The 26,415-nt window shown below is 36.2% G+C and overlaps 1 protein-coding gene across 1 annotated transcript in view; it reads left to right on the plus strand.

Moving 5' to 3' along the window:
* ZFHX4 (zinc finger homeobox 4) overlaps positions 1-26,415 on the plus strand; it is a 159,043-nt gene that overhangs the window by 42,719 nt on the left and 89,909 nt on the right.

A 26,415-nucleotide genomic window follows, 5' to 3' on the forward strand; every position in this document is an offset into this window, starting at 1 on the left:
TACTCCCCCACTGGCTGAACTCTGAAATTTTCTTTTTACCCCTGTCATGCTTCCATCCAACCAATCCCCAAACTTTTTAATTTAGTTTTTAGTGTCTTTTCATAATTATGACTTTTGTTTTTTTGTTTTGTTTTTAAGTTTTATGTTCTTGCCTGGAAACTTGATTATTATAAAAGCCTCCAAATCAGGCTTTCAACATAATTGACCTTTTTCTCTCCTCCCTACTTTATATGATGCTACCATACTAAGAATCTTATTCTATTCTTACATTTGTGTAAGAGTTTTTGCTTAGAAATCCTAGCTTTTCTTTATTTCAACTCATATAAAAGTTACATTAACTTATGTTGACTGGAATTATCATTATGTATTAACAAAACAGTAGTAGCTCACTTCTGGATTGTGATTTAAAATTGACAGATTGCTATCTTCTATTAGTATTCTGGTGAGAAAATAGTAAAGTGAACAGTATGAAAAGAAAACTTGTTCTGGAATGGACTGCTGAATTCAAGAGATCCAAGCTTTTTTTTTTTTTTTTTTTTTTTTTTTTTTTTTAATTGATGCTGTATGTCCCAAATTCAATTCTGGACCATTGTGTTCCATGACTACTCAGTTTAGGCCTTTCACCATCTCTATGTCATATGCCATTCTTTTACTTATGATATTCTTCAATTTAATATAAATATTTCATAAAGTTCTAGTTTGAGGTCTCCTGACCTCAACTGTCTAGCAATAAGTTGACCTTTTCCATGACTGGTCTTGTCTTAATCACGCTTTTTAAATTTCTAGGTGAATGATAACATTCTGTGTAGAACCAAGTGATTTGTCCAAGACCAAAAGCTCTTAAGTTTCCCAGGAAGAATAACATCTATCAATTCTTATGAATTTAGGGCCATTTTTCCTGGTGAGATGTTCAGAACTTTAGGTAGCATTTATTGCCCAGACTTTTAAGAATTACTTGACTGGCTACCTATAAGAAAGAGAATGGAAGTCATAATTCTTTATGAATTGGCTAGAATTTCTTGGGCTAATCATTTCTTCAGCCAAAAGTTTTAGAACTAGGAGCAGAGAGAAGCTGACTTAGAATTGTTACAATGCCTGTAATGTAGATAAATAAAATAAATAAAATACATTATGATATTAATACATTATGCTATACAATTATTTTCAATTTTTACCCAATATGTGTTGTTTATCTTATTATAGTTGTTTTGAGGATAGAACAGGATTTATTGAGCTGAGTTAATTGCTAATTCAGTACAAATAAAATAATGTAAGATTTTTGCAGTGTTTTAAGATGTTTTGATAGATTGTTTAATTACATTGCAAAAGGTTGCTTGTACTATAAAATTTCATATTCTTCCTCTCAGAGTCAGTAGCAAATACATTTTATTTCTAAGCTATGTTGCATATCTGGAAGCTTGATAATTGCTGTTCATATTTTCTTACCAAACTGATAATGTGTTATTAATTCAGATTTTTAAAAAATAACCTTCTAAATCCCTATGTTTTGTCCTAGGTTTAAATTCTATGAGAACCAGACCACACATTCTTCTACTCTTAGGCTGTGTTGTTTTCAGAGATGCTAACCTGCTAGTGATTAACCAAGATCAGGGTCTTGGATGCTTGTGGTTATCAGAAAGCTTTCCCTGAGGATGTCTACAGTCCAAGGAGAATTTCTGCATTTATGTCTAGGAGGGATGCTCTTAAACCATATTGACTTTACATAAGAACTTACATTTGCTCTGTGAATGCTTAGCAATGTTGTTGTATGATTGTAGTGGAAAATTTGACACCAAAAGGACGTGGTCTGGACTTGAGATGCCAGACTGTGTGGTTTTCAATCTAAATGATGTAAGAGATAAATGAATCTTAGTATATTTACAGCAAAAGAAGATGTATGCTATCTCAATGCTTCCTCACAATAACAATGCAAAGAAGTTGGGTGTATATTATTCCAAGGCCTAGGTGAGGATGAAAGAAATTCAGCTACTAGCTATGTTCACTCTTTTCTGTTTAAAAAATGCATCTTTATAACATTTTCCACTTTTTAATTTACTGTTCTGTTCCCTAATTGTGTTGTAAATTTTGTGAAATATTTGGATTTATATTGTTTTCACATTATCCATCATACTCAATTTTTTTTATCAAATGTAGAAATTAATGAATGAAAAAAAATCAGTGGCAGAGCTGAGGTTCAAACCCAGATCTGAATTTAAATGGAGATCTTTCCCCTCTTTTATTGTAATGACTCACCTAAATACTTCTAAACTTTATTTTGAAAATAAATGATAATACATAGTCATTCAAGAGAGCAAATTGCTTACTATCCTTTTTAGAAATATTTTTCTTTTACTTTAAAAAAATTATATAGTATCCGATAAGGCCAGAAGTGTAATGAGATTGAGGTAAACTATTTGTATTGATTGTAGGACTATTTGCTTGTCTCCCCATATCACTAAATTTTCTATAGGAAGCTTAAATATGATAATTTCTTGCTTTTTCTATGAAATGCCTCTTGGAAGCTCTTGGAATTCACAGATCTGTTCCTCTGACTCGCGTGCATTGGGGGCTGTGTTTCATTCATCTGTTCACTACCTGGTTAAATCTTTGAATTCAACACCACTCACTGCCAGAGTATCTCAGCTTAACTAATGTCTCTGTTAATATTTACAAAAAACTGATTTATATCTAGTTGTTTATATTCCCATGAAAATAAGATGACGTGTAGAGATGAAGCTAAGCAGGAATGGAAATATCTTAGACATAAAAGCTGGGAAAAGAATAAAGTCAAATGGCAGCCTCTACTTCCTCCCTTGAGTTTACACAATAGACTTCAGTAATTAATAAAGCCACTCAGAATCCTTCTTGATACAGTGTTCTTGGCAATAATTACCAGCTGATTAGGAGGGGCAGGCAAATTGAAACCTATTTGCCATCCTTATTTTGGTCTCTGGTGTAGGTCAAGTTAAACCATACCAAAATTATTTGCTTTCTTATCTCACTTTTAACAGAATTTTTAGAACTAATTGTGCAGGCAATATGTGGGATAGAAGGTAAGATAAAAAAGTAATTTGCTACCTGCTGTTAGGCAACTGCTTTGGCCATCAGTTCATGTCTTTGTTTTGTCTTGTCTTGAATGTGATGCTACTCTCTACGTACTGCACTCTAGTTAGACTGTTGACTTGTAAAAGAAAGTCTCAGTTTACTTTGCATTTCTTTTTTTTTTATCTTTTTTTTAATTTTTTTTTTTAATTTATTTATGATAGTCACACAGAGAGAGAGAGAGAGAGAGAGGCAGAGACATAGGCAGAGGGAGAAGCAGGCCCCATGCACCGGGAGCCTGACGTGGGATTCGATCCCGGGTCTCCAGGATCGAGCCCTGGGCTAAAGGCAGGTGCTAAACCACTGCGCCACCCAGGGATCCCTACTTTGCATTTCTAACATACCTGTCTAGGTACAATGATGAGCTTTAGGAGAACTGGGTTCTCCAAGAATGGTTGTACAAGCAATGGCTATCTTTTTTTTTTTTTTTAAAGATTTATTTATTTATTTATTTATTTATTTATTTATTTATTTGAGAGATAGAGTGTGTGTAAGCATGCATGAGCATGGCAGGGAGGGGCAGAGGGAGAGGGAGAGAGAAACTCAAACAGACTCTCACTGAGCATGGAGTGGGCTCAGTCCCTGGACCCTGAGATCATGACCCGAGCCCAACCCAAAAGTCGGACACTTAACCAACTGAGCCACCCAGGCACCCCAGCAATCGCTATCTTAAAGCAGTTGTGAGTAGCACACATAGGTCACTGATGCTGCAAACAGATTATTATTGCTAGAAGGAAGCTAGCTCTTAAGAAAAGGATACTTAAACTGATTTTAGCCTCCCTACAATCCTTTCTGGACAAAGTCAATTTGGGAAAAGCTCTACAAAGTCTAGAGTTTTGGCAGAATTATTGATAATTTCAATTATCCTCATGAAAACAAGAGCAAGGAAAATGTTGGTTCATTCATAAATATTTGGCCATATTTAGAATGACTCATACATTATGGGTTTTTCTTAATTGGAAATGATTTAAAAGACTATAAAACACTACATATAGCAGTGCATATATATTTTGTCTTTTGCTGTTTGAAATGATGTGGTTCTAGATAATTTTGGCAGTACCAGTATTTTAGCTAATTTTGGCTGCAAACTTTAGGCAGTGTAATCTAAGAAGGTGAAGCCTCTACAATAAAATATGTAATTGTTTCTTCATGTCCTAAATCGCCATGGCTGATCCACTTGCATTAGTGTTTCTCCACTTGGTGTTGTCAGAGACACTTGAAAAGGTTTCTGGGTTTATTTTTATTTTCATGTTTTATGAGGTGTGTATGTGCGTACACTCTTGTGCATGTGAGTGCATACATGCACACGTACATTCTTTGTAGAGACAAGGTAGCAAACAGGGTCTATCGTTTCCATTAAAAAAAGATATTGATATCTCCATCTGTATTGATTTGTAAAATATTTGCATATCCCCAAATCAACAACATAGAAGAACCACACCCCTTCAGGCCTTCTCTGAAAATAAGTTGGCAGTTTCTTTTATCTTCCACCTTGTGCTTCCATATATCTGCATTTTGGAATTACACTTTCTGCCTTTAGGGAAGGATGGTACAAGACTCAAGCTTATGAAATCTCCTATCCCATTTGCTTAGTAGTGGGACCAGCTATGTATATATCCAATCAGATAACTTTGTGTTCCCTGCTTCCATTAGAAATTAAAAAAAAAAAAAATCTATGTCACATAAGTAATACTTGCTGCAAAAAAAAAGTCAAAGAAAAAATAAGATAAATAGTATTAACAATTTCAAAATGTTCTTCTTTTTTCTCTTTTGCTGTCATTTCTAGTATCTCTTCATCTATGCCTGTTTGCCTCTCCATCTTCCTCTCTTTGTCTTTCTCCATTTACATCGCTCCGATTCTGTTTCTTCCTCTTTATGTCTCTGGATCTTTTCAATTCTTTGTCATAGTCACTCTGTTTCTCTTCTAGGACATTTTTAATTAGAAAGATGTAAAAAAAAATTCCTCTGTTAGTTGGCATTTAAGGTTTTGGAATCCTATGACATGTTATTGATTGTTGGCTCTATTCCTTGTATCTTCAAAAAATTATTTTATCTACCTTCGTCTTTTATTTTTGCATCTGTAGAACATAATTGTTATGGGGACTAAAACAAACTAAAGCTTAATATACAGTACTTGGCATTTAGGAAATGTGAAGTTACTCTTAGGAACATAGTTGTTTGTATTTCTTTATATGCTTTCCTGATTATCTTATGATAAATTTCTGGGAAGAGAATTTGCTTGGTTACTTGGCATGCATTTTTAAATATATATTGCCAAACTGCCCTCCAGATATATTGGATCTACTCATATTGTACCACCAATATAGGAGGATGTCGATACCCTGGCCAACACTATGGGGTGTTATTCTTTTAAATATTTCCTAATAATAAGTAAAGGCATTTGTTTTTTATTTGTTTATTTATTTATTTATTTGGCATTTGTTTTTTACATTTTTATTTTGGTTAATAGTGAAGTAAAACTTTCTTTATATTCTTTAATAAGTTGTACATTCATATAATTTGTACTTTTTTCATTGAGGTGTTTGTCTTTTTCTTATTGATGTATTAGAAGTCTATATATTAAAAATACTAGCTCGGTGTTATATATGATATAAATATTTTTACCTAGTTTTTTGTGATTTTTTAGTCATTAATTGTAGGGGTGTTTTTTATGCAGGGATGTTTTAATTGTTATGTTTATAAATCATGAGTCTTTAATGATTTTTGCCTTTTTAAATCCAAGTGTTAGAAAATTTTTTTCTTGAGAAATTCATATTGCTTTCCCCTTTTTGACTCTTCAGTCTTCACTAACGTGGATTACATAGAAGGGCAGGATGGCATAGATAATATAAAATCTAGTTAAACAGTATACTCAACATGTGTCACAAAATGAACTGCATGCCAACTTATATATTAAAGTTAAACCGAGTATTTGTGAATTACTTGACATTCGATGGATGCTGTCTGAAAGTCTGGATATTAACATAAAACATTTTAGAAATCAGCGGGTGAAAAGTAGTCAAAAGATTACTTGTGTTGATAGTCTAATGATTTTTTGTTATTAGTTGTGTTAGCTTTTTTATTATCAGGACAGGGCCTTGGCAAAGTTAGTCTGACTTTGAACAAGTGTCATTTGTTGCTTTATAGTCAGTGTAGATCCTAGAGAGTCTACATGATTTAAGCTCAGCCTTATTAATGATCCCATTTCATGAGCTAGGAATGTGAGAGAGGTCCTTGTCTTCTCTTTGTTGTGACGTCACAATACCAGAATGTCCTTCATAGCCAGGCCACACCGTAATGTTATTTCCATCAACTTATTCCCTGGGAGTTCCATGTCATTATTTGGATTAAATAAGCCCACCAGAAAATGTACCAAAGTCAAATATTTTCAAAGAAGAATTTTACTTCCTTGGTTGGATTCATTTAGGTGTGGTTGTCTCAAAACTCACTGATAGCATTGTTGTTCCAAGGCCAACATAGAAGGACTTTGTCATGGCATTTTCTTCTTTCACTTGTTCTGTTTGGCTTGCAGAACAGTATAAAGATAAATATATATATATATATTTATATTATATATAAATATATATATATATTTATATTATATATATATATTAGTTATTTTGATTTTTTACTTAAATCACGAATTGTATCATATGTGGTGTAATTTGTTTAGTATCTCTCCTTTCTTCTTCCTGCCCCCAAACAATTGAAGAATTGCCTTTTCAAAATGTAAGCATTATATATTTTCAACTCTGCTTAACCAATATTTTCATTAGTGTAGGTTACATGTCTGATTTCAGGAGTAAGAAATAGAAGGGCTGGATTGGGGTTGGGGGGATGGGTAGAGGCTCATATATTACAGAAGCAACAATGTGGCTTTTGCTGAGTATTACATTTTAAGAATAGATACCTTATAAAGTATTCATTTCATTTGAGCTCGTTTTAATTTTGTGCATGCATATAACAGCTATTACCATTGTTTTCAGTCAAATTGTTCACCTTTCAAACCATTTTGTGCTATCACCACCACCCTCTTTCCTACCAAGTCAAGATTTGAGTATATGTTACTATGAATGTCTGTTTTGATTTCTAGAAAGCTCAGAGCCAAAGTTACTGTTCAACCATAGCAACTATATACCAGGTCCTTACTGTATGCATGTTTCTGATACCTTCTTTCTTTTATCTCTCCACCAGTGTACTTTATTGCATCCTTTGTGAGAAAAAGCAGGGTATTAATTGCCAAATTTTGAAAAGTGGTTATTATGTCTATTATGTGCCCCAAAATTAATATAATATTTTCCTCTGCATTTACTTAATTGGCCACAGCTTGGCCTATTTTTCTAATAATGATGAAGGAATTTGCCATGAGATATCCATATTTAATCAATACACATTATGGCTAACTCAACTCAGGAACATGAATAGCTGTCAAGCAGGGGTTTCCAGGCAGTAATTTATCCATCCTGCAAACCTTACTTATTAAATGACACCACACACAAGAGGTAACAGGCTTGGCACCAGTAGTACAATGTACACAACTGCCTCCTTTCTCAAGGGACTCACAGTTGAAAGTGGAAGCCAGACACCTCCCCCTAAAATATTGCAACACAGTGTGGCAAGCACGATGAAAGAGGTATGCAAAAGTGCTGGGTGGAGGGGATGGGATTGGGGGGGAGGTGGTGTCAGGGAGCAGAGTGAATAAATGTGCGGAAGTGAGGAAGTAGAGATAATCTGGGACTTGTGACTGGTTCATTGAGTCTGGTAACAACACTGAGACGGCAAATCTCTAGAGATGGATTCACTAGGAAGGACCTTACATGTTTAACAAGGGGCTTTATTCTGGATGCAATGGGTAGCTATTGGAGGCTCTTAAGAAGAGGTGGTGGGGGTGATGTAGTCAGATTTGCATTTCAAGAGAATACAGGAAAACATCACCGTGGAACAGTATGTCACTGCACTGATATAATGGTTTACTATAGAAAAATAGCACTTCACAATTTCTAAATCTGTGGCATTTTTGTTTTTTTACAACCATCTGAGGAAAACAGCAGATGAATCTCGCTGTTCCAATTTAACAAATTGAATGTGAATGCAGGGCCATAGGGCTCTTTGGCCGTTCAGGGGCAGGAAAGGTTTGCACCCAGACCTGTTCCACTCTATCCCCATGACTTCCCACACCCCACCTCTCTCCCTTGTTTGCAGATGAGAAGGGGGAGGGTGGTGTTTTGCTAAAGTTCATGCAGATAACTGAGCAGAGCCTGGATTAGAACACACGCCTCCTGATTCACAGGAAAGGCATGGCATCTGTGCTTCCTAATCAGAACAGACAAGGTACGAGGAGCCCAGGAGAGAAGGGAGATTAAAGACGAGGCGCCAGGGATAGAACACTGAAGCGCACAGTGAAGGAGTTTGAGTGCAGCCAGAAGCCAGAGGCTTCTCCACGTGAGGCAGCCCTGAGCCAGCAGGTGACAGTGGACCAGTGACTTCGATCAGTGCGTGTCAGATTCTGACCCCAGATGTTTTCATTCATTTATTATCATAGTCAAGGAGCATACCTAGTTTGGTTGTGGAACACCGTTCATTCATTTAAAACAAGTATATTGAGATCATATTATGTGCCAGGAACTGTCTTGAATGGTGAAGAGACAAAGGAGGGAACACAGTCTCTCATTCACGGAGCTCTGATAGAAGAAACAGGCATGTAAACAAATAAATTATAGCACAACACAGGGAATGGAGAATCGGGTATGAAAAATGCTTCCTGGGAGCACAGAGGATAGAGATGGCCACACAGCCTTCAAGGGGACTCCAGTGAGGCCACAATACATCTTGGTCTTGAAAGGTACATGGGAAATTACGAAAGAGAACAGGGAAGATATTCCCAAATAGGGAAACAAGGTTCAAAATGCATAAATCATTTATAAATTTTAAAAAGGACAGATGAGATTTATATTATGTCTTATTTTCAAGCATAGGGACAGGCATGTCCCTCCCATTTATAATTGGGTTTTTAAATAAATGTCATCATAGATTTTCTTATCATTTTGGTGACTTCTGAGCTTGACAGAGTCTGGTGTGAGATCAGTGGAATCTCTACTGGTTTTGTCCTGTTAAACAACTGCTTTTCCCAAACTTGAGCCGTTCAGGCTTAAAGATGAAATACGACTAGGCATACATTTTGAAGGTAAACAGAAAAATCGGTTTTCCAGTGGTACAGTGTACAGTGCTGATTTGTGAAGTCAGTGTTTTCCACAAAATAAATGTTTTTCAAAAATAAAGTTTTGTTTTTATGTAGGTCTTTACATTTAGAAAATTAAAAAGTTCAAGCTCAGTGAAAAATGTGAAACTCTACTCAAACCTTAAGCATTAAAAATCATTATTTTTTTGTTTATCTGATTTTCTGCTTCAACCCACTGCAGATGTTATTCCTGTATTTTTAAGCCAAATTACTGTATTTGAGAGAAATGTCGAACTAGGTAACACATGACTTGAAAAAAATCTATTTGCCCATTTGCTATTTTACTTAATCTGCTCTTGGTCTTAATCAGTACTCATTTTGGTTACCATTTACCTAGGTAGTTTATTAAGTGAAATTCCTCCCAGGTGGGATGGACTGACTCTCAGCTTTTCACTTTCTTGGCATGATAGTGTAGTGATCTATGTTGTCACGCTAGTGAGGTCTTGGTGATGAACCATTAAATAAAATGATCTGCCCCCAGGCCAGAGAGTTGGTTGATTGCCAAACAGTAATCCAGTACAATTAACTATCAAAGATTTGAGCACTCCATTATTCTAAAAGATGGGACTGCAGCCATCTGGAAAAGCAGAAATGGTGATTGATCATCTCACTAAATTTTTGTTTGGAGATACATTTGAGTAGTTAAATTTATTATTATTACATTTAGATATTTCAACCTTTAGTCATCTTGAGTGCTAATTGTGTTAATTTTGTTGAAGTCCAAGATAAAAATTAAAGGAATATGTTCAGCTTTTACCAAGGGTAGGAGTGCTTAATTTGGAATATGGACCTCAAGCTTTTTGTCGAATGCAGTGAGATATAAATAAATAAAATAAATACTCTCCATGAGAGTTTGAAAATATCAAATTAAGGTGAGGAAATGACTCACGTGATCAATTATTTGTTTTTTTAAGGTACATCGGTCTAATCTTATGTGTTGTGAAGCTATATTTAGTTACAGAAACCATGAATATTCATCCAGTACCTTTAAAATACTCTTTTGGCAATTCAAGCAATCATTCATTCCATTAGAAAGAACTTAAAGATCACATAATGTTTTTTTAGGCTGTGTTCTACAATGCACATTGAGTTCCCTACATAAAAACGAGCTGCTTTCTTATTTTGAATGTTTTTTGGGTTTCCTAAGAACTTTTTTTTTTTTTTAATTTCTAAAGATGTACCTCACAGTCAGTGCAATAGGTAGATAGATATATGTACTGAGAGGTCAGTATCTTAGCACCTTAACCAGTGAAACAATATGATGTGAATTCCAGTTTTTGAATGGATGCAAATTCATTTATTCATTCCTTTGTTAACATCCTTTATTACTGAGCACCTATCACATATGAGGACAGGTTTCTCACTAAGCATGCACTATCAAACATATTTGTCTGCCTTCATGGAGCTTGCAGTTTGAGAGTGGAGACAAACATTTAAAATCACGTATCTGATAATTTAGGATTTATGTTATGAAAGAGGCATATGCAAACATAGGACTTTTCTTTTTTTTTCCTTTTATTTATTTATTCATGAGAGACGCAGAGAGAGAAAGGCAGAGATACAGGCAGAGGTAAAAGTAGGCTCCATGGGACTCAATCCCGGGTCTCCAGGATCATGCCCTGGTCTGAAGGCAGCGCTAAACCGCTGAGCCACCCGGGCCGCCCGCAAACATAGGACTTTAATCCCCTAGTCTGAGAAGCTAGCAAAGGTTTTTCTGGATCTGAAAGGAGCATAAGGAGTTGAAAGTTACTCTGGCTCTCAGTAAGAGGCCAGGGTTGACTTCTTAGGTTTTGGCAGGGGAAATATTGTCCCAGGGGTGTTTTGGAAATGTGTGGAGATGTTGTTGATGATCACAATGATAGATTACTAAAAGCATCCTGCAGGTGGAGGCCAGATCCACCAGACAACTACAATGTGTGACAGAGACAAGCACAAAGGAAAATTGTCCTGGACCCCTATTTCAGCAAACCCATCCAGCCTTCATATTAAGTGATTAAACCTGTTTATATGTATTAGCTCTACAACCCACCCCTGCTTTATACCTAAAGTATCTTTTTTAACATGGTTTTAGGTACTGGAATTTCCAGGAATGCGACTATCAGTTATATCAAGGGAAGATGTTATTTTTGTTCTGTTTGGTACTTTTACTGAGTTAATTATTATTTAGGAAAATTATGTCCCTGATTAGAAGCCTCCTCATGAAATGTGAGTTGTCCATGCAGTGCATTTGTGCTTATGAACTCCTAGTGATGCTACTTACGAGAGTGCATGCAGATGGCTCCTTCATTTCATAGGTTGCCATGCCTCAGCTTCTTCAAAACGACATATATATTATTTTATTCTACATTCCTTTTGTTTTCTTTTTATGTCACAGTTAGGTCATTATGTTGATTTACTTATATTTTGTGTGTAGCTAGAAAATGTTGTTATATATGACATTCTTTTACTATAGTTAAGAAAGCATTATAAGAAGATCCTTGGTTCTGAAAGATGAAAACCACTGTTTAAAACAATGTGTTTAAAAAAAAAATAAAATAAAACAATGTGTTTGTTTTAAAATCTAAATAAAAGTGCTTTAATATTTGAGCTGAAAATGTATTTATTCTTTAATTTTGGAATGTCTCACAGGTAAGGCTTCTTGATTTTCAAATAAGATTCAGAGCGAAAGTCCCCCGTTAGGCCACTTTTTGGACTGATTTTTAGAGCAGTCTCTTTGACTCTGTACACAGAGAAACACAGAAGGAAACATGTTGCAAGAGGTCATTTGGGAATTTTTACATAAGTTTGTCCTGCTTGGGCTATTAGTACTAATATCACTGAGTTGAATACTCTAAAATTGAAAGGTCATTTGGACAAAAATTACTTGCAAATAAAATAAAGATTTTTAGGATGCTTTCTTGGAGTGGGTCTGCTCCCCTGGGGGATAGCCAGTAGTTCAATGAAAACACATTGAAATGCTTTATAAGAGAGTATTTTGTTTTAATAGATGCCATCATGAATGAGTAAGACACCATCTCACTAATGCTACAAAAAAAGTATGACTAGTTTCTGGTGCAGAACACCCAATTACATTCCTAGGACTTACAGACTTAGCCTCTTAAGAGATTATAGGAAGTATGAAGTCAGGAGAAAGGACACAGTTTTACCTAGAGGACAGTAGTTTTATCTTTATTAGATTTAAGAACTTATAAAGACAAAACAAATATTGAAGAATATAACTGAAGTTACTAGGAAAATATATAATAGTAAAAGCCCAGGAAGTCAGATTTATAAAAGGAAATTAGTATCTTCCTTAACTTTCATATTGACTTCTTGTGAAAATCAAATTAGATAAATATGTAAGTGGTATTTTATAAATTCTAAGTGTAAGGTGTGTTTTTTGTTCCCAGTCTTTCAAATATACACAATACTAGAATTAGGATGTGCTAACATTAATTTATCATGTAAAATCCAGCAAGTCTGAGACTGTGATGAAACCAGATGCATATGTTTTCCTCAGGTATGCCGTAATCACAGATTTTGGATGATCAATTCTTTCCCTATTTGTTGAGGCTCAGACAAATATAGACAGAGCCAATTTACATTCACTACTCCTGGTCTCATCTTTTTGTTTTCTTTCCTAAGAGAGTCTGGAATCTTCCTAGAAGATGATGCCAATTTGTAGTCATCTTTAATACTGTGTCTAAAACACATTTTAATCAAGTGTGTTGACTCTCAGATAGATGCAATTTTAAGCCTTCTACTTCTCCAGTGGAATTAAAGCAATTGCCACTTGCCAAATAAAGTCTATATAATAATGAACATGAGGGAAAGGATATTTAAAGGGCAGAGGGACATTATACTATCACACTAAAATCTTGTCCTTGAAACTTTTTTAAGAAGTGCTAGATCAGAGGGCTTCTTGTGGCTCTCCTTTCTATCTCGATGTCATCTTTATTCAACCTTATTTTTCTCATTGCTTTTTGTACTTTCGGACATCCAGATGTTGAGGATGAGAAGCATTCTCATTATTTCCTTTTCAGGGCTTGGGTTTTCCTAATTCTAGCATAGCAACCATTCTCCGCCATTCCATCCTGCCATTACATAGGCAATGCCCAACCTGTGGTTCAGGGTTTCTGGTGCCTGAGACTTTTCAACAATAAGAACTTTTGATGAAAGAGATGGATATATGTAAAGCCATTAACATGTGATGAATAAAATCCAGAATGTGGTTTCACGGCATACACAATAATGATTATAAATAAGCATGTTTTAAGGAAAAACTCACAAATATCCTACTTATTATTGTGGAAATAAAGTATAAAAAGAAAAAAATCAAAATTTACTTGATTCTACCTAAGAAATATAGGCTACAAACTACAAACACAAGAACTGTTTAGAATTTATATTGAAGTACAATTGATAGTAGAAATAATTATGCATGCTGTAGATGCTGTTTTAAAAATGATAATAAGGATGATTCATTATTTAAAGTTACATCATAGCATAGGAGTCACATTAATTTTTATATTTTTTACATCATCTAAACTTTATATTCCACTATGTTCATAATCTTCACCATTAATTTCTCTCATTGATGATTTAACTTCAACAAAACGAAGGGAAGATTGGAGCATTGAAAGTGCAGGGAGGGTTCTCTCAATTTGGTCGGATCCTATATATGAAGAGTTTGAGATTATATGTTTCCAAAAAGTTACATAGAGAAATGTAAAAGAGACAAGAGTTTGTTAAAACAATTTTACCAGTTTCTCCAAGGAATTCCAGTGCCATTGAGATTAATTTGTCTGAGGAGGAGGTGATAAACATTTGATAACTTTTTTCCAAGAAGCTGAGAGATTTGTTTATTTATGCCAGTCAGTTCTCTTCTTCTACGAACTATTGGGTTTACACTGAAAATAAGGAGAGGTTATTTTCACCTTGCGATCCTCTTGACTGTGAGTGTAGAATTAAGCATTCCAACATGCTTACCAGGGAAAGCCATGAAATCTCTAAATCCTTTTGAATTTTTGAAAACAGTGGTCTTAGTTGATTTAAGCAAAACCTTGATCTTATCAGAGGCTTGAGTATAAAAGAGATGCCACTTTGAAGTTTCTTTTATTGCCCATTTATATTCATGTGTAGAGTTAGAGGTTGCTCCAGAAAAGACCAACACTCTGAATGTCCACTTCTGTCCACTTCCATTCCAGCTGGTCTTTTTGAAGGCAATGGAAGTTCGTACTTATTTCTGAGCAACTGTTAGTTGCAGCCTGCCGTTCTTTTTCTACCCTATCAGTATTATGAAATTTTTTAAGCTACGTTATTAAAGCAGAAGTCATTTCTTCCCTGCTGCGAGTTAAGCAGTACCTACCTATTGTTCCAACTTTCTGGGATTCTTCACAATGGGTTCCAGACCTAGGTTAATTAACAACTCTGTTAACACCTCCTTGAGCTCAAGTGGTTCAAATACAGCCTGCTGAGACATGATTTCTTAAAAGGTGAGGACTAATGACCCAACTTTCCGGCACCATCTCAGAGGCCAGTTTTCAATCTCGTAAAAATTTTAAGTCAAGGAAGCTCAACGTAGAAAGTCATGAGCTGTCATAAAATACTATTCCGGATATAGTTGGTTGGAATTGCCTGGGTACTTGGTAACCTAAAATGCAAGTTAATAGTAATTCCACCTCATTTAGTTGTGTTTAAGGTGCTTGAGAGTTATACTTAATAGACCATAAAGACTATACCTTAAGACACTACTTAAATACAATAATAAATCCTTATACAAAGTTCTCCCAGAGACTACAATTTAAAAAATCATTATAAATGTTAACTAAACCTCACATATTTTTCTGTATAAAGACTTTTGATTATATAAAATTTTAGATGTGCCAAAATTGTTAAAATGCATTAATTGTAGAGGCTGTAGGTTGGGCTATGCTCCCTCTTCCCACTTTTCTTGGTAATAGTAAGTGTAGTTTTACTCAAATATTATTTTATTTATACAGGTTAATAAATCTCAAATGAAATAAATTTTCCATCTCTAATAAACAGAATATAATCCTAGCAGAAATCACCTCTAAGTGACATAGGACCAAAAATGGAAAGCAGTTTGAATTGTAACATGTCAGTGTCCCTATATCATAACTAAATGCTCATGGGGTTAAAAGGTATTAAAATGTGAGAAATTAGACTGTCACAAGAAAGGGAACAGAACAGATCATTCCCTGTTGCATTTTCAGGCACAGCTTTCTAGATAATACACAACTGTTATTTAATCTTCAAAACCACCCCATACAGCAGTTATTATGTCTCTTCATAAAAAGAGAATGCTACGGCTTACTGGTTAAATAATTTACTGAAGACCATACTGCTATGAATTAAGGAAGCAGTATCCAAAATTGAATCTATCCCACTTTAAAAATCCATGCTTTCATTTATCTCTTAACAGGTATATGGCATATTCATACTTAATGAAAGAACTAAAAGAAATCAGGAAAAAAAATTCTTTAAAAAAAATATTTTATTTGTTTATTAATGAGAGACACACACACACAGAGGCAGAGACAAGCAGAGGGAGAGGCAGGCTTCCATGCAAGGAGCCCAATGGAGGGTTCGATCCCGGGTCTCCAGGATCACACCCTGGGCTGAAGGCAGCGCTCAACCACTGAGCCACCCAGCTGCCCCAGGAAAACCTTTCTAATGTATCTAATATCCCTCGGTGATAGAAGATAGCGCTCAACCACTGAGCCACCCAGCTGCCCCAGGAAAACCTTTCTAATGTATCTAATATCCCTCCCATGGCAAGAACATACAGAGTATTAAAAGTATTATACACGCAAATAGGATGGATCTTTGAAAATTGACTAATTATGTTAGAGTAGTACCACAACATTTTCTGGAAATTCTTTCAAACAAGTGTTAAAAAGGATAGTTTAGAAATTGATCTTTTAGGCCAGCTGATGTCAGAAGTTTTATACAAGTAATTGGACTCATGTTAAGAAGCATTTAATGTCTTCATGTCTGGTTCTAGCATATACCTTAATATTTCTTTTCTCCAGTTTCAATATTATTTGGTGGTATGAAGTTGCTGAGAGCCTAATAAAATTAACACTTCTGTGTGATCATCATGTGAATTAACAAGTGTCCAAAAGTTACTGCAACTTGGATGTTTAAAGTGCCCTATATCGTGGAATACAATAACAGTTTTAATTTTCATCTCACCTGTAACTTAAACATATGAATAACCTTTCTTTGAGGAAATATCCAATTTCAATTATAGCTTGAAAAGTAAAAACACTATTATTTTCATGGCCATGGGCTGTGGGTAATATTGAATCCCTATATTATTGGTTACCAATAATGAACATGTCATGAGATTTATAGACCTCACAAGGATCTATGGATTTAAAATCATGAGAGCAAATTTCCTAATTATTTTCCATTTTTTCCTCTTCTATCAGAATGGAAGCCAGCAGGTAAAATAGTACACAGGAAAATATTCTGACAGAAACTGATTTAAATATTGATTTATTAAAATATTTTATAATGCTTTAAAAGTACTTTTCTGCAAAGGGTGTTTTTGCTACTTTTCTATTACTTTTGAAAGGAATAATTTATTATCCCAAGTAAATGGGACTTTTCCTTCTCAAGAGTGAGTCTGTAGCATTCTATTGGTCCAGATAGTTTTTGGCAAATATTAGAAGTTTTATTACTGTTGTTTTCTGTCACTTACTAATATTCAGTTACCCTCAGTGAGAACTAAGTAGAAAGACAGACTCTTTAGAGAATCAGAATTTTTTGTTTCTTTCTCAGTCTCTATCTCTCTCATAAAGGTGGGGATGTGTTGTGTGTGCGTGTGTGTGTGTGTGTGTGTGTGTTCATGAGAGAGAGAGAGGGAGAGAGAGAGAGAGAGAACATGACATAACTGAGATGAGGTGATAGAACTATCTTCATTTCACAGAAACGGAGTCACCTTATCAGTAAAATGGAGATGAAATAAGATGATGTAAAAGTATCTGTATCACCTTAAATTTATTCCGTGAAATTTACTTTTCATCCCTTCCATTTTTTTACCTCTTGCATTGACATTCTCTTAATAATTCTGGGTCAGGGCAAATTATTTAGGTAATGTTTTGTTTTCCTCAGTTTTGCTGTAATGAGTAGGAAACAAGCTTGGGTTCCCCTAGCAGGCTGGCCTTCTCAACTGCCATGTTTTCTTGGACTCCCAGCATATCTTTGAATGTTGTTAGGTAGAACTGGTATATGTAGTCTTCTTGGAGAACTACCACAAATATATTGAGAGGGAGAGAACCAAGATTTATTAGACACTTGCACGTAGTAGTTTATATGTTATTGCCTAACTTAATCTTATAAAAGATTCATGAGACAGGTAGTTTTAGCCATTTTTTACAAAAGAAATTGAGCTATTAACTTCTAGGAGACCAGTAGCTGTTGAGAGGTAGAACAAAAATTAAACTTTGAGCTTTCTACAAAACTTCATTCGTCCAAAATACAGTGTGTTGTTTGTTATTAAAGGAGAACTGCTTTCCTAAATGTAAGCACATGGTTAGTTAGTGAACAAGTTTTTTGGATGTGGCATTTGGTAACAATGGGTTAGACACTGGTCTTGTATTGAACACATATTTGAAGTAAAGAAGCCATATGTGTAAATGAATGTACCAAAAGAGAGACTATGTTAAGCACCATAAGAGAGATTTAGATACTCTTTGGTTCCATGGAGGACAAGAATATTTCTAACTGAGCAGTTAAGAAACTCTTTTTCATTCAGATGACATTTGGATTCAGCTTTAAATAATGTGTAGAATTTAGGTATGTAAATATAAGAAATTGGGAGGAATAGAAAGAAGAATATGAACAAAGGCACATAGACAAGAGGGTAGCTGGAAGATATTTAATAAGAGCGATGAGCGGTTTGGTTTTTCTGGCAAATGGAGGGCAAGGTATGGAATAGTTAAAAAGGAATGTGAAATCTTGAATAAGGATTTGAGAATTTGATAAACACTTAGGGAATTTGATAAACACTTATGAGTTTTGATGACAGGGTTGGTATAATATGATTTAAAAGAATATAAATACAAAGAATAATAATGTGAACTGCTTACCTTGTGACAGCCAAGCAACCCATAGAGGAGATGACACCAGTTGTTCCAATGAGGAGTAAATAGCTTTGGTGAGAAAAATGAGAATAGAGAGAAAGGGAAAGATGACACAATACCAGAATAGGCAAATACAACTTATTAGATGCCTGGAGCAGAGAGGAAGAAGTCATCTGAGGTGACACCCATGTTTCTGTTTTATATCATCAGAAATGTGGAGGGCACAGAAGAAGAGGAAAGACAGGTTTAGTTAGTAAAGCCATTTTTCTTTTAAGATTTTATTTATTTATGGGGATCCCTGGGTGGCGCAGCGGTTTGGCGCCTGCCTTCGTCCTAGGGCGCGATCCTGGAGACCCGGGATCGAATCCCACATCGGGCTCCCAGTGCATGGAGCCTGCTTCTCCCTCTGCCTGTGTCTCTGCCTCTCTCTCTCTCTCTCTGTGACTATCATAAATAAATAAAAATTAAAAAAAAAAGATTTTATTTATTTATTCATGAGAGAGACAGACAGAGAGAGAGAGAGGCAGAGACACAGGCAGAGGGAGAAGCAGGTTCCACGCAGGGAGTCCGACGTGGGACTCGATCCCAGGTCCCCAGGATCAGGCCCTGGGCTGAAGGCGATGCTAAACCGCTGAGCCACCCGGGCTGCCCAAAAGACAGGTTTAAAAGGAAGAATGCTGGGGTGCCTGGGTGGCTCACTCAGTTAGGGGGCCAACTCTTGATTTCACCTCAGGTCATGATCTCAGAGTCCTGAGACTGAGCCCCTACTTAGAATTCTCTCCTTCTCCCTCTGCCCCTCAACATTCACTCACTCTCTCTCTCTAAAAATAAATAAATGGATAAATAAATAAATAAATAAATAAATAGTGGAACCGTGAACTCATGTAGGGACCTTCAAGGTTCAAGAAACAGTGGAAGCCCCAGGAAGAAATAAATTTGAATTTTTAGACACATGGTATGGGTTATGGGTTTAGGGAGCAAAATCATCATTAGGAATCTTAATTTGTGAGCCATCTGCATTAAGGAGATAAACTAACTCATGAGAGAAAATGACAAGATACAGCAGAGATTTGATATTGAAAGAGAGAGCATAAGTGAAATACCTGGGGAAAAAAAAGAGGTGGTCAGTAATGTCAAATATTTCAGGGAAACCCAAGGAGATAGATAATACGAATGATCTCTCTAAGAACCCTACTTTTGTACATGAAAAATGAATCTCTTTTCATGTTTGTGACACCATCTTATATGCCTTGCTTAATTTTCTTTCTTAATTTAGAATTTGAGAAATTTTCTATTGAGTCCATTTTACTTGACTATATTTTTGGAGTCAAAAAGTGTCTTGATTTCATTTTCTTTGCAAATTGTCATGTATATCAGTGTTTATTGATTATCAATACATAGAACAAATACCATAAAATTAATATTCTAAAGAACACCAAGAAGTTTAATATTTTACATAGGTCACATTTTCTCTTACCTATTTTTTAAAGATTTTTTAAAATTTTTGAGAGAGACCAAGTGTGAGTGAGGAGTGAGGTGAGGGGCAGAAGAAGAAGCAGGCTCTCTGCTGAGCAGGGAGCTGATATGGGGCTTGATTCCAGGACCCTGGGATCAAGAACCTGAGCTGAAGGCAGCTGCTTAGCTGACTGAGCCACCCAGGTGCCCCCATTTTCTTTTATCTTATTAGGTATTCTATAATTATTTTTTTTCAAATGATTTTTTTTTATTTAAAGATTTTATTCATTTGACAGAGCACAAGCAGGGGGAGCAGCAGAGAGGCATGGAGAAGCAGGCTCCCCACTGAGCAGAGTGCCTGATGCGGGGTGTGATCCCAGGACCTTGGGATCATGACCTGAGCCAGGGGTAGACACTCAACTGACTGCACCACCCAGGCACCCCCAAACTACTTCTTAATAGCATACTCATTTATGGATTCAAAACTGGGGTCAGAAATGTGTGGGACAGAGGTTTTGGCTTCTTATGAGCTAATGCTTGCTTCTTAAAATCTAGGCTGGAAGGGCAAAATAAAGACCATGATTTCTTTCTTTCTTTTTTTTTCAAATTACCATTCTCCCTGGAAAATGGGAATTTCTAGTTTTTCACAATTTTTTAAAAAGATTTTATTTATTTATCCATGAGAGACAGAAAGAGAGAGAGGCAGAAACATAGGCAGAGTGAGAAACAGATTCCACACAGGAAGCCCGATATGGGACTCGATCCCAGGACTCCAGGATCATGCCCTGAGCCAAAGGCAGATGTTCAATCTCTGAGCCACCCAGGTATCCCATTTTTTTAAAGGTTTTTTATTTTTAAGTAATCTCTACAGCCAAGGTGAGACTCGAACTCAAAACCCCAAGATCAGGATTCACACACTCCACAGACTGAGCAGGCCGGCCCCCACAATTTTTTTTTTAAGAGAAAGAGAGCAAATGAGCCCTAGTGGGGAGTGACAGAGGAGAAGGAGAATCTTTTTTTTCTTTTTTTAAAAAATTTATTTATTTATTCATGAGAGACACACAGAGAGAGGCAGAGATATAGGCAGAGGGAGAAGAAGTCTCCCTACGGGGAACCTGATGGAGGACTCAGTCTCAGGACTCAGGGATCATGACCTGAGCTAAAGACAGACCCTCAGCCACTAAGCCACCCAGGGGCCCCAAGGAGAGAGAATCTTAAGTAAGCTCCACATTCTGTGGAACTCAACATGGGGCTTGATCTCATGACCCTGAGATCATGACCTGAGCTGAAACCAAGAGTCTGACACTTAACTGACTGAGCCACCCAGGTGCTCAGTCAACCTTTTTTTACAACTTATTTTTTTACAACTTTTTAAAGCTTTCTTGGTCCTGAATTGACACAGTTTCTACTAAAAGTACTGTTATAAAACATATATTTTGCTGTAAATAATCTCTACCTACACATCTCACAGGAATCTCAAGTTCAGTACATATGTCTAAAATATTGTGCATCCTTTTCTCCAACCTGTTCTTTACATTGCATCTCCCATCTCTGCAGTGGCACCACTCTCCATTCACTAGCCCAAGCTAAGAACTAGGGAGTCATTTTTAATCTTTCTTGCCCTCCAATTGTATTTAATCAATCAGTCCAGAAGTTCTATCAAATATTTTGTCCTGATTAGCTTCAATCTGTTAGGTACTTCTGTTCTCTTACCTGCCACTAATTATACCTCCTAATTAGTCTTTCTAACCATATTTATGGAGCATATCGCTATGTGCTAGGCATTAGTCATGTAGTGGACCTAAAACAATGAACAAGGAAGAATCAGTCCATGCCTTCATGAAACTTGCAGAGTCTGGTGGAGAAGACACACAGCTAACAAGCAATGCTATTAATATTTATTTATCGATGATATAAATGCTCCAAAGAAAAAATATAAAGTACAACAGAGGAAGAAACAAGGGTAGATTTCTTAAGAAAAAGAAAAGACTCTTAAACTGAAAAGCTGTGACTTAGAGGGTAAATAGGAGTAAGACAAAGTGGAGAAGAAAAGCATTCAAGGCTGAGGGAAATCTGAGAACTTTGCGCTTGGAATGAAACACTTGGAAGATCTGAGATCAGGATAGTTGAAGTAAAGTGATCAAGTGAAGATGATGAATGACCCAAAGCATCAGTTGCATTGAAGCCCTATCATGCAGGGCTCTTAGGTATAAGGACCACATACTAAGTCTTCAAAATGGAAATATTTTTCAAGTGAACAGGCAATGGGTGTTAAACTAGAAGTGTTCTGGGAAAGCTTCACCATATGGTCACTCTATCTAGAGTCATGTTAATATTTTAGATTTTATCCTAAGAGAAAAGGAAAACCATTGAAGGGGATTAAATAGGGGTGTGAGTTGATCATATTAGCGTCTCAAATATCATTTCCTTCCATTACCCCTGCCCTCTCTGCCTCCTTTTTTCCTGTTTCATTTTATTTCATAGCCCTTATCATTACCTGAATTTACATACTTATTTGTTTGAGTCCTTTATTTATTTTTTATTTCCTGAATGTAGGATCTGTGAGGGCAGGGACTTTATTTTATTCACTCTTTTATTCCACACCTAGAATGGTACATGATACATACAGATGTTTTGTAAATTGTGAAATTAGTGGATCGGATTGCTTTTTCAAGACACTGTGGTTATTGCCTGAAATGATTAGAAGCCATGAGAATTGATAGCAAAAGGTGGTGGTGCATGTAAAGAAGTTGATAGATGAAGACATAGAGATATATTTAACGTGGTTCAATGGTTTAAGTGTGGGTAGTAAAGAAAATAAAGCATCAAAGATGACTTCCATCTTTCTCGAATGAACCACTGGGGGAATTTGAAGTGCCACTAACTTAAATGCTTGGAGAAGGAGTCACGATGGTGAAGAATACAGGTGATTCAGCCTGCCTACCTCTCTCACTGGTGCTGTGACCTTGGGCAGGTTTTCATTTCTGCATACTTTGGTTCCCTCATCTCTAAAATGGAGGGTAAGATTGGTGCCTACTCTGTAGGCCACATCGTGGTGATTTAATGAAAAAATGTATGGAAGACATTTCGAACGGTTCTTCGTACATAAAAAGTACTCAATAGAACTTAGTTAATGTAGGAAAGGGTAGAGAATAAATAAAAAAGTGAAGAATTAGTTCAGTTTTGTAATTGTTGAGTTGTGGTTGCTGTGAGACAAATGAATATGCCAAGACAGCATTTGTAGTGAACGAATTTAAATCACAGAAGAGAGGCCTGGGTTAGAGAGAGAAATCTGGGAGTCATCTGAAATATAAGTAATTGAATTTATCGAGGGTATGTAGGACTGAACTCCACAGGGCACAAGCACATAATGGTGAGTAAGGGAGACTGAGCAGGAGGGTCAAGAGAATTAGAGCAAAAGGCAAGGCCCAAGAGGAGGAGCTGCCCTGAGCCATGTCAGTGCTTTTACTTTGAGTTCAAGGAAGGTAACAACAGCCAGACGGCTAGACTACTCTTCCATTTCAGGCAGCACACCTTGGCCACAGTGGTCTACGTGAGCCATGAGCTAATCTTATCTTACTCCCACTTAACATTGTTCAGCGACTTTCCTATCATTAAGTTTTGAGTAGAATCTTCTTAGCCTGCCATCCAACATACTTTACATTCTTATTCAAATATACTTCTCTGGTCTTCTCCTTCGTGCATCAAATATGACACACATTGTCCCACCTGTGGGTGTTACAGATGCTCTTCCATTTGCTTTGACTACCCTTCCACCTTTTGTCTACAAGGCCATTTGTGGGTAGACCTGGCAGACCAACCTCTAGGACTACTTCTTCGACTAGGTGGCACCTAGAGGAGCTTTTCGTCTGTCCTTACGGGATCTCCTCTTTCTCTCCAGGAGAAACCTTACCACTAGGTGTATTTGTTCATTTTGTGCTGATTTGCTCCCTTAGGGCATGAGCTCCCTGAAGGAATGCCATGCTTTGTTTAGATCATTGGTACCATGTCCAATGCTTGCCACAGTGCACACATCAAATGTGTGTTGAATTAAAGAACGGTCAGAAAGTGGATCCCACTAACTTCTCACACTCCACCAAACCTTTGCACAATCACTCAGATAATCCAGAAAAAGTTGGATGTGTGATAGATCTTGGTTCAGAAATATTATATTCAGATGATAGTTTGATATATTCACAACAAATTCATATAAACTAGGGGTAGCAGAATTGGTCCATAGGATTACTGGATGATTTGAAATGTAATTCTACAGAATTAATATAGAAAACTGTAAGTAGCATTTTGTTGTACAGTCATAATTTGCAAGTTGATTCATTTCTGAGCTTGTTTTAAGATTGATTTATCATATATATCTTTGTTTATGTTGATTTAATTGTCAAGTGCTTACTTTATTCTAGCATTTTGACAAGTGGTTTGAAGGTGGAAAACACAGTCCTCATATTCTTGATATCTTTTGGGGTGATACAAAAGACACAAACAAAAGATGGGAGAATGGAGGCTTCAAACACCTTTTTAACCCTGGAAGATGAATTTCACTTTACTATTTAGCTTTGAAATAATCTGTGTAGGAATATTACTCTGCTACTTTTATGAAAATCATGGATTTTCTTTTTTTTAAAGACTTTTATTTATTTATTCATGAGACCCAGAGAGAGAGAGAGAGAGAGAGAGGCAGAGACACAGGCAGAGGGAGAAGCAGGCTCTGATGCAAAGAAGATGCAAGGAGCCCAATGTGGTACTCGATCCCAGATCCTGGGATCATGCCCTGAGCCAAAGGCAGACGCTCAACCACTGCGCCACCCAGGCGTCCCGAAGATCATGGATTTTCTTAAATGAACTGAGTAGCTACATTTGATTATGGAATTTATTCCATCTATCCTGTAAAATTTATATTTTTGGTTTTGGTTTTGCTCCATGTTAGAAATGGCATTTAGAACTTTTGTTGAAGACTAGAGGAAAGCCATCCCCTTCTTTTTAGGTGCATCCCTTCAGGTTTAAAAAAGTAGAAGAGTATAATGGTCAAAAACTGTAGTTTATCTGTGAGACATGACAGCATCAGCTATTCTGTCAAACCAAGAATTCTCCTCTTCCATCCAGAGCGACCCAATTTTTGGAGAAGAATGAGTGAACGCACTGGTTGCTTTGGCTTTCCTTACACTGGAGTCCACTCCAAATTCTGGGCTCAGAATCTTCTCATCTGAGAATCATCAACTAATTATGAGTCATTATCATTATAATGATCAGTGCCCGCTATGGCATTCAGGGTTCTGTGTCTGAAATGGCACATATTTGGTGGCAACACATTTGTTATTTTTAATCATGGCAGGTGACAAGATTACTGGGAAAAAATAATATTCTGAAGTGGTATCATATCATCAGGAAGAAACGAGTGATTCTGGTAATTGGATTTGCTGAAGTTTATAAATCTTTTCCCATCCATTTCATTCATCTATTAAAAATAGATGTTATTAATTTTGAAGACTAATTCTCACCATACTGGTGAACAGAAATATATCTCCCTTGACTCAGGTTTGCTTTTTTATATGTTTTTTGATTTTTGACATAATTATGCAGCTTCATTCTCGAAGTGGAATCTCACATAAACTGTTTTGCATTTGCTCTTTTTCCGTGAAATGGAAGAATGACAAATTACGTATAGCCCAAATGACACATACAAAATAAACAATTTATTTATTTATTTTTTTATTTATGATAGGCACACAGTGAGAGAGAGAGAGGCAGAGACACAGGCAGAGGGAGAAGCAGGCTCCATGCACCGGGAGCCCGATGTGGGATTCGATCCTGGGTCTCCAGGATCGCGCCCAGGGCCAAAGGCAGGCGCCAAACCGCTGCGCCACCCAGGGATCCCCACACATACAAAATATATACTGTAAAGGAGATACCTCAAAGTAAATGATCTCAAAATAGTATACTTTCCCATCAAAATCAAAATTTAAATTCATGATTTTTTTTAAAAGAAGTATGATTTTCCTGACTTTCACCTACATAGTTAAGTAGCGCTTTGCAGGTCTGTGTGGTATTTTAGAAATTTGAAATTTTTTTACAAGACAGTCAGAAGACTTGTAGTGGTCTGTGTACTTGATTCAAATAGCAATGGGTTTATTTCAGAGGTATATGACACGCACTAGCAAATTACCTAAAACTTGTGCTTTTTTACATCTACAAACTATTATCAGGGATAATGCCAGCCAATTTCATCTAGAAGCAAAAATATTTGCCTGATTGAAAAGGTATCAGGCAAATGAGAATGTTTCCAGCTAAAATTATGTGTTACTGGCTAACATAAATAATTTTAAAACTGCTTTAGAACTGCCCAAACGCAGAGTTACAGGCTGTGGGAATATGAATAGGTGTGTTGAATAGATAATGATGTGAAAAATGTGAGAATATTTATATTTAAATGCAAAAATCCATACAAGAATCCAGCTGCTTGATAACTTACTAGATGAATTTGTTATTAATACCAGTCCCTTAAACCACTAATGA

This window comes from Canis lupus, chromosome 29 (assembly GCF_011100685.1).
Source record: "Canis lupus familiaris isolate Mischka breed German Shepherd chromosome 29, alternate assembly UU_Cfam_GSD_1.0, whole genome shotgun sequence".
NCBI classification, from domain to species: Eukaryota; Metazoa; Chordata; class Mammalia; order Carnivora; family Canidae; genus Canis; species Canis lupus.